Source organism: Rhinolophus ferrumequinum, chromosome 10 (assembly GCF_004115265.2).
Source record: "Rhinolophus ferrumequinum isolate MPI-CBG mRhiFer1 chromosome 10, mRhiFer1_v1.p, whole genome shotgun sequence".
Taxonomy (NCBI): Eukaryota; Metazoa; Chordata; class Mammalia; order Chiroptera; family Rhinolophidae; genus Rhinolophus; species Rhinolophus ferrumequinum.
In genome coordinates, this window is record NC_046293.1 from 6,553,323 (window position 1) to 6,564,807 (window position 11,485).

Genomic DNA, 11,485 nt, shown 5'->3' on the forward strand with positions numbered 1-11,485 from the left:
TCAGGACCCAACTTCATTCTTTCATATATTAGCTAGACACTGGGCACGGAGAGAGATATACAATATAATTCCTGTCCCCAAAGAGTTGTAGGTCCAGGAAGAGGGGGACAGCAAACAGCAATGACAATCACAGGCATAATCTGTGGTGGTAGTCTGAGAAGCTGCCTTACGAAAGATGCATAGAAGTTCCCGGGGAAGATACAGGAGGGGCATTCCAGCCAGTGGGAACAGCTTGTTCAACTGCTCAGAGGCCTGAAATAGCAGTCGCTGTAGGGATGTATTTTGGTGAGGCTGAGGCTTCGCGTATGTCATGTACGTGGTGAGAGATGAGGCTGGGTGTGCAGGGACAGCCTTGGCTAGGCCAGGAGGCCGGACTTTGTCCTAAGTGCATGGGGAGCACTGAGCCCCTGGAGGAGGAGGAGGGATAGGAGGGAGGCTGGATGAATGCGTACCCCAACAGCAGAGGAGGCAGGGCCTGGCTGGGAGGTCTGGAATTGGTGATTTTGGGTCCCTGGGTCTCAGTTTCCTGGGGATAGCACTGGTCCCTGCCAGTCCCTCCTTAGTGTCAGAGTGAGGAGCAGAGGTGATGGGGGGTGCGGGGGGGACGGCAGCAGGAGGAGCTTGTTTGCTTGGACCAATGTTGACCACAGTGCTAGCCATGTACTCATTTGATGCCTCCCTCCTGCCCTCCATCCAGGTGAGCCTTCTCCCCAAATGGTCCCCCACCAGGCTTCAGAAACCACTTGAGAACCAACACTGCTGGCTTCGAGTTCCACAGCTGCCAAGCCCCTCCAAATAGGGGCCTCAGGCAAGACACAAGCTCCCTGAGTCCGTTTTCTCTGGTGCAAAGTGGGAAATGTTGGGGGAGGAGGGACCCCCCTGCAGGCCTTCTGGCCCAGGACAACCCTGGCTGGCTCTCCCCAAACACAAACAGCTCCCAGGTGCAGAAAGGGCAGATCAGGACCCCTCCCCCGCTGTGTCCCCTCTGCCATCCCCAGCCCCTGCCAGGGACATCCTGTGCCCCGGGGTGATGTCACTAGGCCCTGGAAGTACTGGCTGGCTGTAGCTGACAGCACTCAGGATTTATTTTTAAACTCTCAGGACTTGGGCACCTCCCTGCCCCCTCCCCGCTCCCCACCACCTCATCCTGCCTGCCCTGTCTCCCACATCCCAGGTGAGTCCCCAGGCCAGTCCCTGAAGGTTCTCTCCACACACACTCTTTTGCCTAACCCACACTGACCAGGCTTCTGAGGGCCGTGGGGAGCCAGGCCATTGGCCACGTGGCTCCCATCACCAATCCAGACCTGCAGATGGGCCCCTGGAGGTGGACTCCAGCCTCCTGTGCCTCCTGAAGCCCAAAGAGGGCAACAGACTTGCCCAGGGTCCCACAGCCAGGGCTGGGGTCATCAGATGGGCTCTGTAGACACCTGAAACCCCTGGCTAGGCCTTGGAGCTGTCACTAAAGCTTATTTGAATTCATTTTTCAAAAAACAGCTTTGTGCCTGTAAGCCTCAAGGTTTTTTGATGCCACGCAGCTCGGATAAGCTGCAGAAAGAAAGTGGGTGCACCATGGCCCTCACCCACACCCTGGGCCGGGCGTGTGTCCATCACAATGGTCACACACCCTCTCCAGTGACTTTATAGACTAAGGACCTGTCAGCATCCTGATGAAACACCCCTTTTATCAGTTTCAGTTGTTGGCCTTCTAGATAACATTGTGGCTGAAAATGAGGTTCTCCCGGAAAAATCCATTTGAAAATGGCAGCCTTGACTCTTCTAGCCTCACAGTTGTCCTGGGAGGCCGGGCAACGGCCAGAATCTTCTTTCAAATGGGGAAAGGAAGGCGCAAAGGGAAAGAGTGACTTGTGCAGTGGCTGGGATCCAGGATCCAGGGTGCTCTGGCCTCCAGCCCTGTGAGAGGTGAGATTGACCCACCTTGCCCAGCCCAACCCAGCCTAGAGTTGGTGGTCTAAGACACCCCCACTGCCCATAGCACCCAGTGAGGGCAAGCCCTTAGAATCTCCTTTTTTTTTTTTGTAAAATTTTATTGGGGAAGGGGAACAGGACTTTATTGGGCAACAGTGTGTACTTCCAGGACTTTTTCCAAGTCAAGTTGTTGTCCTTTCAGTCTTAGTTGTGGAGGGCGCTGTTCAGCTCCAGGTCCAGTTGCCGTTGTTAGTTGCAGGGGTCGCAGCCCACCATCCCTTATGGGAGTTGAACCGGCAACCTTGTGGTTGAGAGGACGCGCTCCAACCAACTGAGCCATCCAGAAGCTCAGCGGCAGCTCAGCTCAAGGTGCCGTGTTCAATCTTAGTTGCAGGGGGTGGAGCCCACCATCCCTTGTGGGATTTGAGGAGTTGAACCGGCAACCTTGTGGGTAAGAGCCCACTGGCCCATGTGCGAATCGAACCGGCAGCCTTTGGCGTTAGGAGCACAGACCTCCAACCACCTGAGCCATCGGGCCGGCTCTGAATCTCCATTTCTTGACAGTTCCCTTCAGTGCAACACAGACTCTAGACCCAGATAGACTCAGTTTAAAACCTGCCTGAGGCATTTCTTGGCTGTGTGAGCTTGGGTGAGTCACTTCACCTCTCTGTGCCTCAGTTTCCTCACCTGTCAAATGTGGATAATGATAGGATACAGTTCACGTGGAGGGAGGGTTGTGGGAAAGACTGCTTGAGAAACTGCCTGAAAAGCACTTACCATAGCACAAGGCTGGATACTTCTGTGAGCGGTCAACCCCTGGTAGATTTTATCATCATCATTATTATCCCTAAGCAAGCACTCACTAAGTCTTTACCCTGACATCTCTGCTCTAGGTCCTGGGAATCAGACATGGCCTCTGCCCCCAAGTGGCCCAGAAGTCCAGAGATACAACACTGGGGCAACACTGAGGGAGAGGCCGCTTCTGATGGGGCATCTGGGAGGGTCTCTAGGAAGAAGTGGTCTTGAAGCTGGGCCTGGAAGGATGGCCTCTTCAGGCACTGTCTGGGCAGGGCCTTCAGGAGTTGGGAGGTAGCCGGCTCCGTCAGTCTGAGATAGAGGTGCAGAGAAAACCTCCAGGCTAGACAGGCGTGGGTGTGTGGGGACAGGCTGGAATCCACGCAGGAACCCCAAACATCAGCAGCTCCCTCTCTACTCCCCAGGCAGTCATTTGAGCCAAAAGAGCAAGAGCCAGGTGGCTGGGCAGATGGCTTATTACCAGGAGGCTAAGAACCAAGGAAGAGGGAGCCTGGGCCCTACTTCCTGTTCCCACATACCAGTTGTGTCAGCAGAAAGTCCACCAGAGCTGGGTTCCAATCCCACTTACTGGGTGATCTCAGCCAAGTCACTTCATCATTCTGAACCTCAATTTTCTCCTCTGTAAAATGGGTATAAAGATATCTTAAAGGGCTGTTGTGAGTATGTAATGAACAGGTATATAAAGCTTCCAGCAGACAATAAGTACTTAATAATTATATCTCCTGAGAAGGGAAAGAACCAGCCTGACTCTCCATGGGAGAAAGTGGGGAGGCTGGGGACTGGGCCCCTCCAACTTAGTCCCTGGCCCCCTGATCCTCAGGAAGTCCAAGCCTCTGTGACTGGGCTGGTAGGAGTGAGAATGATGCTGTGCCCCTTAGGGAGGGAGGGTCAGGGGGGTCAGGAAGCAAATGAATGCAAATCAGGAAGCACTGGGTGCTCTGGAGGAGAAATGAAGAGAGAAGGTCCAGCTATCAGGTGCTGGAGGGATGGAACAGAAATGGGGAGTCCCAGTGCCCTCCCAGGGCATCTCCCCAGGCACTAACTGAGCAAGTGTTCCAGTTCCTGAGGGCTCTCCTTCCCTGGAATCTCCGATCCTTCTCTGCCAAAGTGAGAGGCAGCTTGTCCTCACCCATGGGCTCCCAGGTGTGGACACACAGACACACATTTGCATACACACACACACTCAAAAAACCAAGGTACACACACATATGTACACACACACATACCCGGGGACACTCACAGACACACACACTTCAAGTCATAGGCTCCAGGGCAGGGGAGGCCCTGGGGACTCCCCGTTTGATGGAGCAGGAGGCTGAGGCCCCAGGGGGCTGTTGGTTTCCTGTACACCTGCCTTTTCCCCAAACCCATACACTGCCCACTTGCACACACCACCCACCACTGGGATGCCCCCCCTCTCCCCACCCCCGCAGAAAAAATCCTCAGCCTCATTCTGACAGAGCGGCCACGCGGGGTTTCAGTTCTTGCTCACAGTTTTATCCCCTGTTGACAGATGAGGAAGCAGAGGCTCAGTGCCAGGACAGGGCTTGTTAAAGACATGCTGAGGACAAGAGGAAGTGGGATGCAAACCTGGGCTCAGTGCACAGACTCCAAGTCTCAGGCCTTCCAGAGCCCTTCAACCCAGGTCCCCCCACCCCCACCCTCTTGTGCCTACAAGAGGGTTCACTCCCTCCTCTTGTCCACTCCCCCTCAGCAAAAGCTCAGGAGTACAGGCCACGGAGGCAGCCAGCACTCCCTTCCTCCCAGGCTTCTGTAGATACCCCGAACCAAGTCCGCCAGTAGCCACTGGGGGGTATGCAGGGTGGGGGCGAGTCAGCTGATGCCCCACAGCACTGCCTGGCACAGCGGGTGGGATGGGTGGGGTGGGCGGGGAGTCCGGGAGGGAGGCTTTGCTGAGAGGACAATTCTGGAGGCTGGACCTGAGGTCAGTGCCCAAGGATGTATCTGCAGTGCCACCTGGTGGTGACTTGGCACTCCTGTCACAACTGGCCCTGGTCCTGTCTTCTATCCCTGTCTTCTGTCCCTGAGAGTTGTCAGCAGACATTTAGTGAGCAGCTACTAGGTGCCAAGCACTGGGTAGGCCAGGCGCTGAGAATAGGACTACGTTGAGAAGATCTGGGGGACATCACTCCAGGCAGATGGAACAGCAAGTGCTACAGCTGAGACAGGAAGGAGTTGGGTGTGACCCTGGAGGGGCAAAGTGGTCTGTGGAGCTAGAGCCGGTGCTGGGCGCAGGGATGGCGAGGGAGGGGGAAGTAGACTGGGTCAGAGGCCAGGTCTCTTAGGGCTTTATAGGCTGTGGTGAGGAGTTGGGATGTATTTCGGAGTGTGGTGGGAACCATGGGATGTGATGGATGGTTTAAAGCAGGGGTGTCCAAACTGCAGCCTGCAGGCCAACTGTGGCCCGCGACCCATTGTTAATTGGCCCGCAGCAAATTCCAAAAATGTATTTAGTTTACTTAAATAAACCAGGTGAGGCAATACGTACTTCACCTCGAGTGAGTGGCCCGGCTGTTTGTGTATTTTACCGCATATGGCCCGTGGTGAAAACCATTGAAAAAAGTTTGGACACCCCTCGTTTAAAGACTGCTGTGAGGATAGGCAGCAGGGTGAAAACAGGAAATCAGGAGGATGCCAGGGTAATCCAGGCAGGACATGATGGTGGCTGAGACACCAGGAGGGTGGCTGTGGGGTGGTAAGCAGTGGCTGGATTCTAGAACTGACAGGATTTGCAGATGGATTGGGTGGGGTTGTGAGATAAAGCAGGGATTCAAGGATAAGCCCAAGACTTTGGTCAGAGCACCTGAGGAATGGTGGAGCCCTTTACTTTGAAGGGAAGACGGAGGAGAGCAGGTCTGGGGAGACCAGGAGCCTCTCGGCAGGTAAAGGTGGAGATGCCTGTGAGGTGTCCAAGTGTAGGTGCCAGATAGGCAGGTGGATGTAGGAGTCGGGAGCTGAGGGGAGAGGATGGCACTGGACATACGCGTGTAGGTACGCGTGTGCTGAGGCTGGGTGAACCACCCGGGGAGCAGGGCATCAGGACAGAGCCCCGGGCCTGTGCCGTGAACAGCTCCGGGAGACCGGGAGGGAGAATATGGAGCCTGGTGGAGAGAGAGTTTCAAGAGGCAGGAGTGAGCATGTGGGTCAAACTCTGCTCAGAGGTGGAGAAAGATGAATTTGAACATCGACCCAAGTTGATTTGCCGACGCCAAGGTGGTCATCCGTGGCCTTGAGCAGGGGGCTTCGGTGGAGGGGGAAAGTCTGACTGGAGGAAAAGTGGAAGCTGCGAGTGTAGACCTCCCTTTTGAGTTTCACTATAAAGCGAGCAGAAGGTGGTGGTGTCTGGAGGGCGATGGGGGCCCAGGAGGTTTGGTGTTTACTTTTTAGGATGGAAGGTTTTACAGCACGTCTGTGGGATGCCCAGATGATGTCGTGGAGGGAGGGGTTAATGGCATAGGAGACAGAATTGCAGGGCAGAGTCCTTTTGCATGCGAGTGGGGACAGGATGGGTGCCGCGGGGAGCGGGGAGGGCCCGGGTTATTAAGGGCAGGGACACTTCGTCCCCAGTAACAGGAGGTAAGGCGGAATGGCATGTGGCTGAGAGGGAGGGCCCTGGAGTTGGGCTGCCTGGGTCCAAATCCTGGCTCTACCACTCACAGCTGTGGGGTTAGAACAAGTCATTCCTGCTCTCCGACCTGGCAGGTATGGCTACGTGCTCTGTCAGGCACTATTCTGATCGTTCCACGTGTTTTAGCTCATTGGACCCTCCCTCAAGTGTGAGGAAGGACTGGGCCTGGTTGGGGCCCTGAAGAAGGTGTGGGTCATGCAGCAGGGGCAGCTTGTCCCCAAGAGCATTGGTGGAGCTGGTGGAGGTGACAGTTGACTGGGACCTGAAGGGATGACTAGGAATTTGTGAGGCAGAGAAGAGAGGAAGGGGAGGATGGGTTTGCCCAAGCGCAAAGGCGTGGGGACAGAGTCCCAGAGAGCAGTTTCCAGGCTCGGCCTCACATGGAAAGGTGCTGGCTCTGGTAGTAGATGGCCATCAGCTGTGACTAGTTGGCCGTCAGCTGTTACTAGTTAGCCATTGGCCACTGATAAAACTCGGTGTCTGAGCTAGCAAGGACGAATTGCAGTTAGCACGGGGGATTGCAGTTAACAAGTGAGGTTGTTGGCAGAGAAGTGGACGGCGGATTGCGGATCGTGTGGCTCCTGCTCCATGTGTCTCCAACGCAGCCGCCAGCGACTATATAGTGGTATGACTCCCCTACCTGTGTGGCTCGGTGGTTGTTCCTTTTCGGCCTCACCATCTCCTGCGCTCTAGTCCGGGGAGCGGGAACTGAGACCCTGCCTGACAACGTGGTGGTGTTTCCAAGTCTGAACCTCAGTACTGACATCCACACTTCCAGTCCTCTTGGGCAGATGGGGAAACGGGCCCAGAGCAAGGATGGGCCCAGAGAGTCATTGGTGGGCTGGCCACTGGCTCCTGGCTCAGGACTCCCCAGCTTTGGGTGCCTCCACTTGCTCTGGTCACACTAGGGGCCTCGGCAAGGCTGCAGGGTTGGATTTCAGGGTGAGTTGAGCTCAGTCTAGCAGCTTCTCAGTCAGAGTCCTGGGATCAAAGCAGTCCTGGACTCAGACCCCATGAGAACAGCCATGTTCCTCAGCCCTGGCGGGGCCCTGCTGACTCCCAGTTCCATCTCCTGCCTCCACCTACCTCATACCCCCCAGCCAGCCCTCCTACTGGTGGAATTGCAGGCATTAGTAAGTCTCTGGGGAAGGTGATTTGTGTGTGATGTGGGAGAAGCGTGAGGCAAGGCACCTTTCATCACGTTCTGGGTCCCATGTCCCATCCCTTGCAATTTACAAGGGGCTTCTATTCAGCATTGCATGTGAACCTCATAGTAACCCTGACGAGTGGGCAGACGAGGGATTCTGATCCCCATGGCACTAATGAAGAATAAGGGGCTCCGAGAGGGATGTGGCTTACAGGAGGTCACACAGCAAGTTGGAGATGAGGCCTGATTTCTGGTTCCAGGTGAGCCTAGGTTTCTGTGAATAGCTCGTGGTCCAGTAGGAGCAGCCAGTGTCCTCTCTGAGTGAAGGGCCACCCAGATTCGGTGTGATTCTAGACAGATGATAAGTGTGGAGAAGCAGGATCCCTTAGCCCAAGTCTCATTTTGCTGTGTGACCTTGGGTAGCTCCTTTCCCTCTCTGGGTCTCTTTCCCACCCATTCACATGTGATAACTTCTAAGGTCCTTGTGGGCCAAAGCCTCTGACCCTGGCCCCCAGGAGGAGAGGACGTGCCACGAGGGAGTGACAGAGACAGACGGGTCCCTGGGTGGTGGAGACCAAAGGAGAGGTTGGAAGGAGGGAAGGATAGAGAAGTAGTGTGGCCTTGGGGAAGTCACTTCCCCTCTGAACCTGTTTCCATATTTGCCAAATGTGGTCACCATGAAGGTCCTGGCACAACATGTGGGACAAATGTCAGTCTTTGCCTCGCCCCCCGCCCCACCAGTTGGACGTGTCCTTACTGCCGGCCAGGGTGGCGTGGGAGCCTATGGAAGGTGTCAGACCAGGCCTTGGTCTGGCTGCTTTGGCTGGCTGACCTCTGCTGGCCCAAGGAAGGTGGAAGGTGAGGACCCTTCCAGCGTGGACAGGCCCAGGTAGCACCAGCCACTTGGCCAGGAGATCACTGAGATGGCAGCAGGAGCTTGGGCCTAGAAGCCGCCAGGCCTGGGTTGGAATCTCAGCTCATACGTAGCAGCTGTGAGATCTTGGGCAAGTCATCTAAAACCTCACTGAGCCTCCAGGTCCTCTGTAAAATGGGGACGGCCATCCTCGGCTGCTGTGAGGCGGGGATGATATAAAAGCAGTGAGGAATGGTGCACCCGGCTCAGAGGACCGGCTGAGATCCCTCCCCACTCTGCTTTCTCTGCAGCTCGCATGGGACCAGACCAGGCCTAGAGGCAGCACCAAGGCTCCTTGGCCTTTCTGCCCCCCATTAGCCCACATCCAGACTTGGAGTCGGCCTGGAATCCAGGCCGCACCTCCCAGCAGCCGCGGAGCTGGGGGAAGCTGAGCACGGTGCACTGGGCAGCCCCAGCCTCTGCTGACAGTAGGCGGCTCCCACTCCACCAGGTCCAGCCTGCGCGGTTGGAGGGTCTGCTGAAGCGAGAAGCTGTGGAGAAGGCAGCGGGAGCTGGCTGGGGGCATCCACTTTGAAACGTGTTCTGATTTCCTTTGCCGCTCACCCCTATCTCTGGCAGGCAGCTTTCCCAGATTAGCTGCTGACGTCAGGAGCTGCCAGCTGGGCCAGCCTAGCACGCGGGAGGTGCATGAGGGCTGTCTGCTAGATGGGGACAGTTAAGGAGGGGGCATGTGTTTAGCTTTGGAAATTTGTCCTCCAGGGAGCTGGGAGGTGAGAGGGGGCGCTGCCTTGTGCCAGGTACGCACTCACTGTGTACGGCACTGTAGAGAAACAGCTCGGGGAGACAGAGGAATCCGCCCAAGGTCACACAGCTGCTCTGACCCTGGCTGCATCCCACACTGTCGTTCAGCAGAACGGTTGACAGTTGCGAGGCCCGGAGCGCTCGTGTCCGTGTACCTTGTACACCATCGCCACAAGGTGCTGAGTACCTGAGGCTGGTGTCCCGTCCACAGGTAAGGATGTAGTAGGTGCTCAAGACACCACACTGGAATGAGAGGGAAGCTGAGCCGGAAGTCTGTAAGCTGTAAGGAGGTGGGAGATGAGACACTGCCCTGATCCCAGGCCAAGAACAGTCTGCCTGCTCTTACTATTCTGGGAATTTCTATTTGAAAATTTGAAACCCACCCTGGGGGTGGATTTTTAGCTTTGTTGCTGTGATTAGGGGCATGTTACTTTGCCTCAATGTTTATCTGCAAAATGGCCATTTAAAAAAGTCCACCTTGCCAGCCTGTCTCCAAACTCCAAATGCCATGTCTTCCTCCTTAGAAAACAAAATTCAAACGGTTCCTGGTCCCACAAGTGACAGGGAGCCTGAGCACCTATGCCATGCAGTTGGGGAGGCAGAACAGAGCAGTCTTGGTTGTAAGAAGGCAGCCCTTCTGGGCCTCGCTGAGGAAGCAGGCACCTCGGCCCCACTGGAGGCACCAGAGCACGAAGGGTGAAGACAGGGTGGAGTGGGGAAAGGGAAGGGGACTTGCAGTGGGCCCCGGGGAGACGGGAGACAGCCCGCATTCGGCCCCACCCCCTGGATGAAAGCCCCCAGGAAGCTGGGGCTAGCCCCGAGTAGGGGACCTGGGGATGCCAGTGCTGAGTGAATCAGAAACAAGCGCAGGTGCCCTGCAAGTGGCTGCACCCTTGTGTATCAACTTGTCTTTTAACTGTGAAGGTCTCATGGCCACAGACGGAACATCTGGCAAAAGGAGAAAAGGAAAATCCCCAGAACCCCGCCAAGACCCAACTCTTCCAGTCTTCTTTGCTTTTTTTTTTTCAGAGTTGCCATCAAGTGTAACTAGAGGAGCAGTTCCCTGTCTTTCTACCAGTTGTACAACACTTTTGTGTGTTCAAACTGCTTTTGATCTGATACTTGTCCTTCCTCAATAAACCGTGAGGTAAGCGGGTAGGAATTCCTTCCATCTGACAGGTGAGGAACCTGAGGCACAGACGGGGTAGGTGACTTGGCCCTCACCCGGCTGGTGATGCAGGGGTGCCAGTGGTGACCTCAGGCCCCTAGGCCAACATCCATACAGAGGAAACGCGGGGGTGGGGGAGCACAGAAAAGACAGCCCCACAATTCTCGTCTCAAAATATTTAATTTTGTTTTGAAAAGGTTACATTCCCGGCTTCCCTCCCGCCACATCACCCTGGCCCACCAGCAGTGACACACTCGCACGCACACACGCACATAAGGCCAATGGGTTATGGTCTGCTTCTGCCCTCGCCAGCTGGGAAGAAGGAATTTTCTCCTTGCCTCCTTCCCCCAACACAGGTGAGAAAGAGAGGCCCACTGGAATGCCAGCTCCCAGGGGGGACGCAGAGCCCCACACACTCTTACCACATCACATGCACTAGAAAAATAAAACCAAGTGGTGTTCTGGCACCCCAACACCGTAAGACAGCAGTATCCACCTGGGAGTCATCTTTGCCGTTTTCTAGAAAAATTTATTGCACTTAATTAACAGATGTTAAAGGAGCTTTGGGGTGGGGCTTTGCCATGGAAACCAGGGGCCCTCGGCTGGCTCCCTGCCTGCCACCCCGCCTCAGGCTGGAGGACTGTGGGAGCTGCTTGGCCAGGGCCACACGCCCCTCGGCAGGATGATGCTGACCCAGGCAAGGTCCACTGCTAAGCGCCCCCCCCCAAGCCGCAGGACCCAGACAGGCACACCCCTCCTTTGGCCAAGGGCCAGTTAGCCAGGTCCTCCACTGGCCATCATGAGAGCTCTCTCTCTCTGAATATATATATTTCTCTATCTAGATACACATTTATTATATGTATATTCTTGCAACATTCTAGCTCATTCCTGATTTGTCTGTTCTGAGGTTGCACTGAGGCTGCCACGAAAGTGAACACAGGGCGCTTAGGAAGGGTTGGCAAACCCCAGCCCACCGCCACCCACGAAAAGCCGCTCATGTTGGCTTCTCTGGCCGCCAGTGCTTTTCAGCAGGTGTCCAAGACCTGAGCACAGGAGCCCGTCTTTGGCCGTCGGCCCCAAGACGGAGAGCATCCAGGAGACTCC

General features: G+C 55.7%; 1 long non-coding RNA gene across 1 annotated transcript; it reads left to right on the plus strand.

Annotated features, from left to right (window-relative positions):
* The first annotated feature begins 1,687 nt into the window (after nucleotides 1-1,687).
* Nucleotides 1,688-11,482, plus strand: LOC117028153 (uncharacterized). Its single transcript, XR_004424091.1, has 3 exons — nucleotides 1,688-1,920; nucleotides 8,703-9,424; nucleotides 10,243-11,482. It is a non-coding gene; the product is annotated as an uncharacterized LOC117028153 (long non-coding RNA).
* Nucleotides 11,483-11,485: the final 3 nt, after the last annotated feature.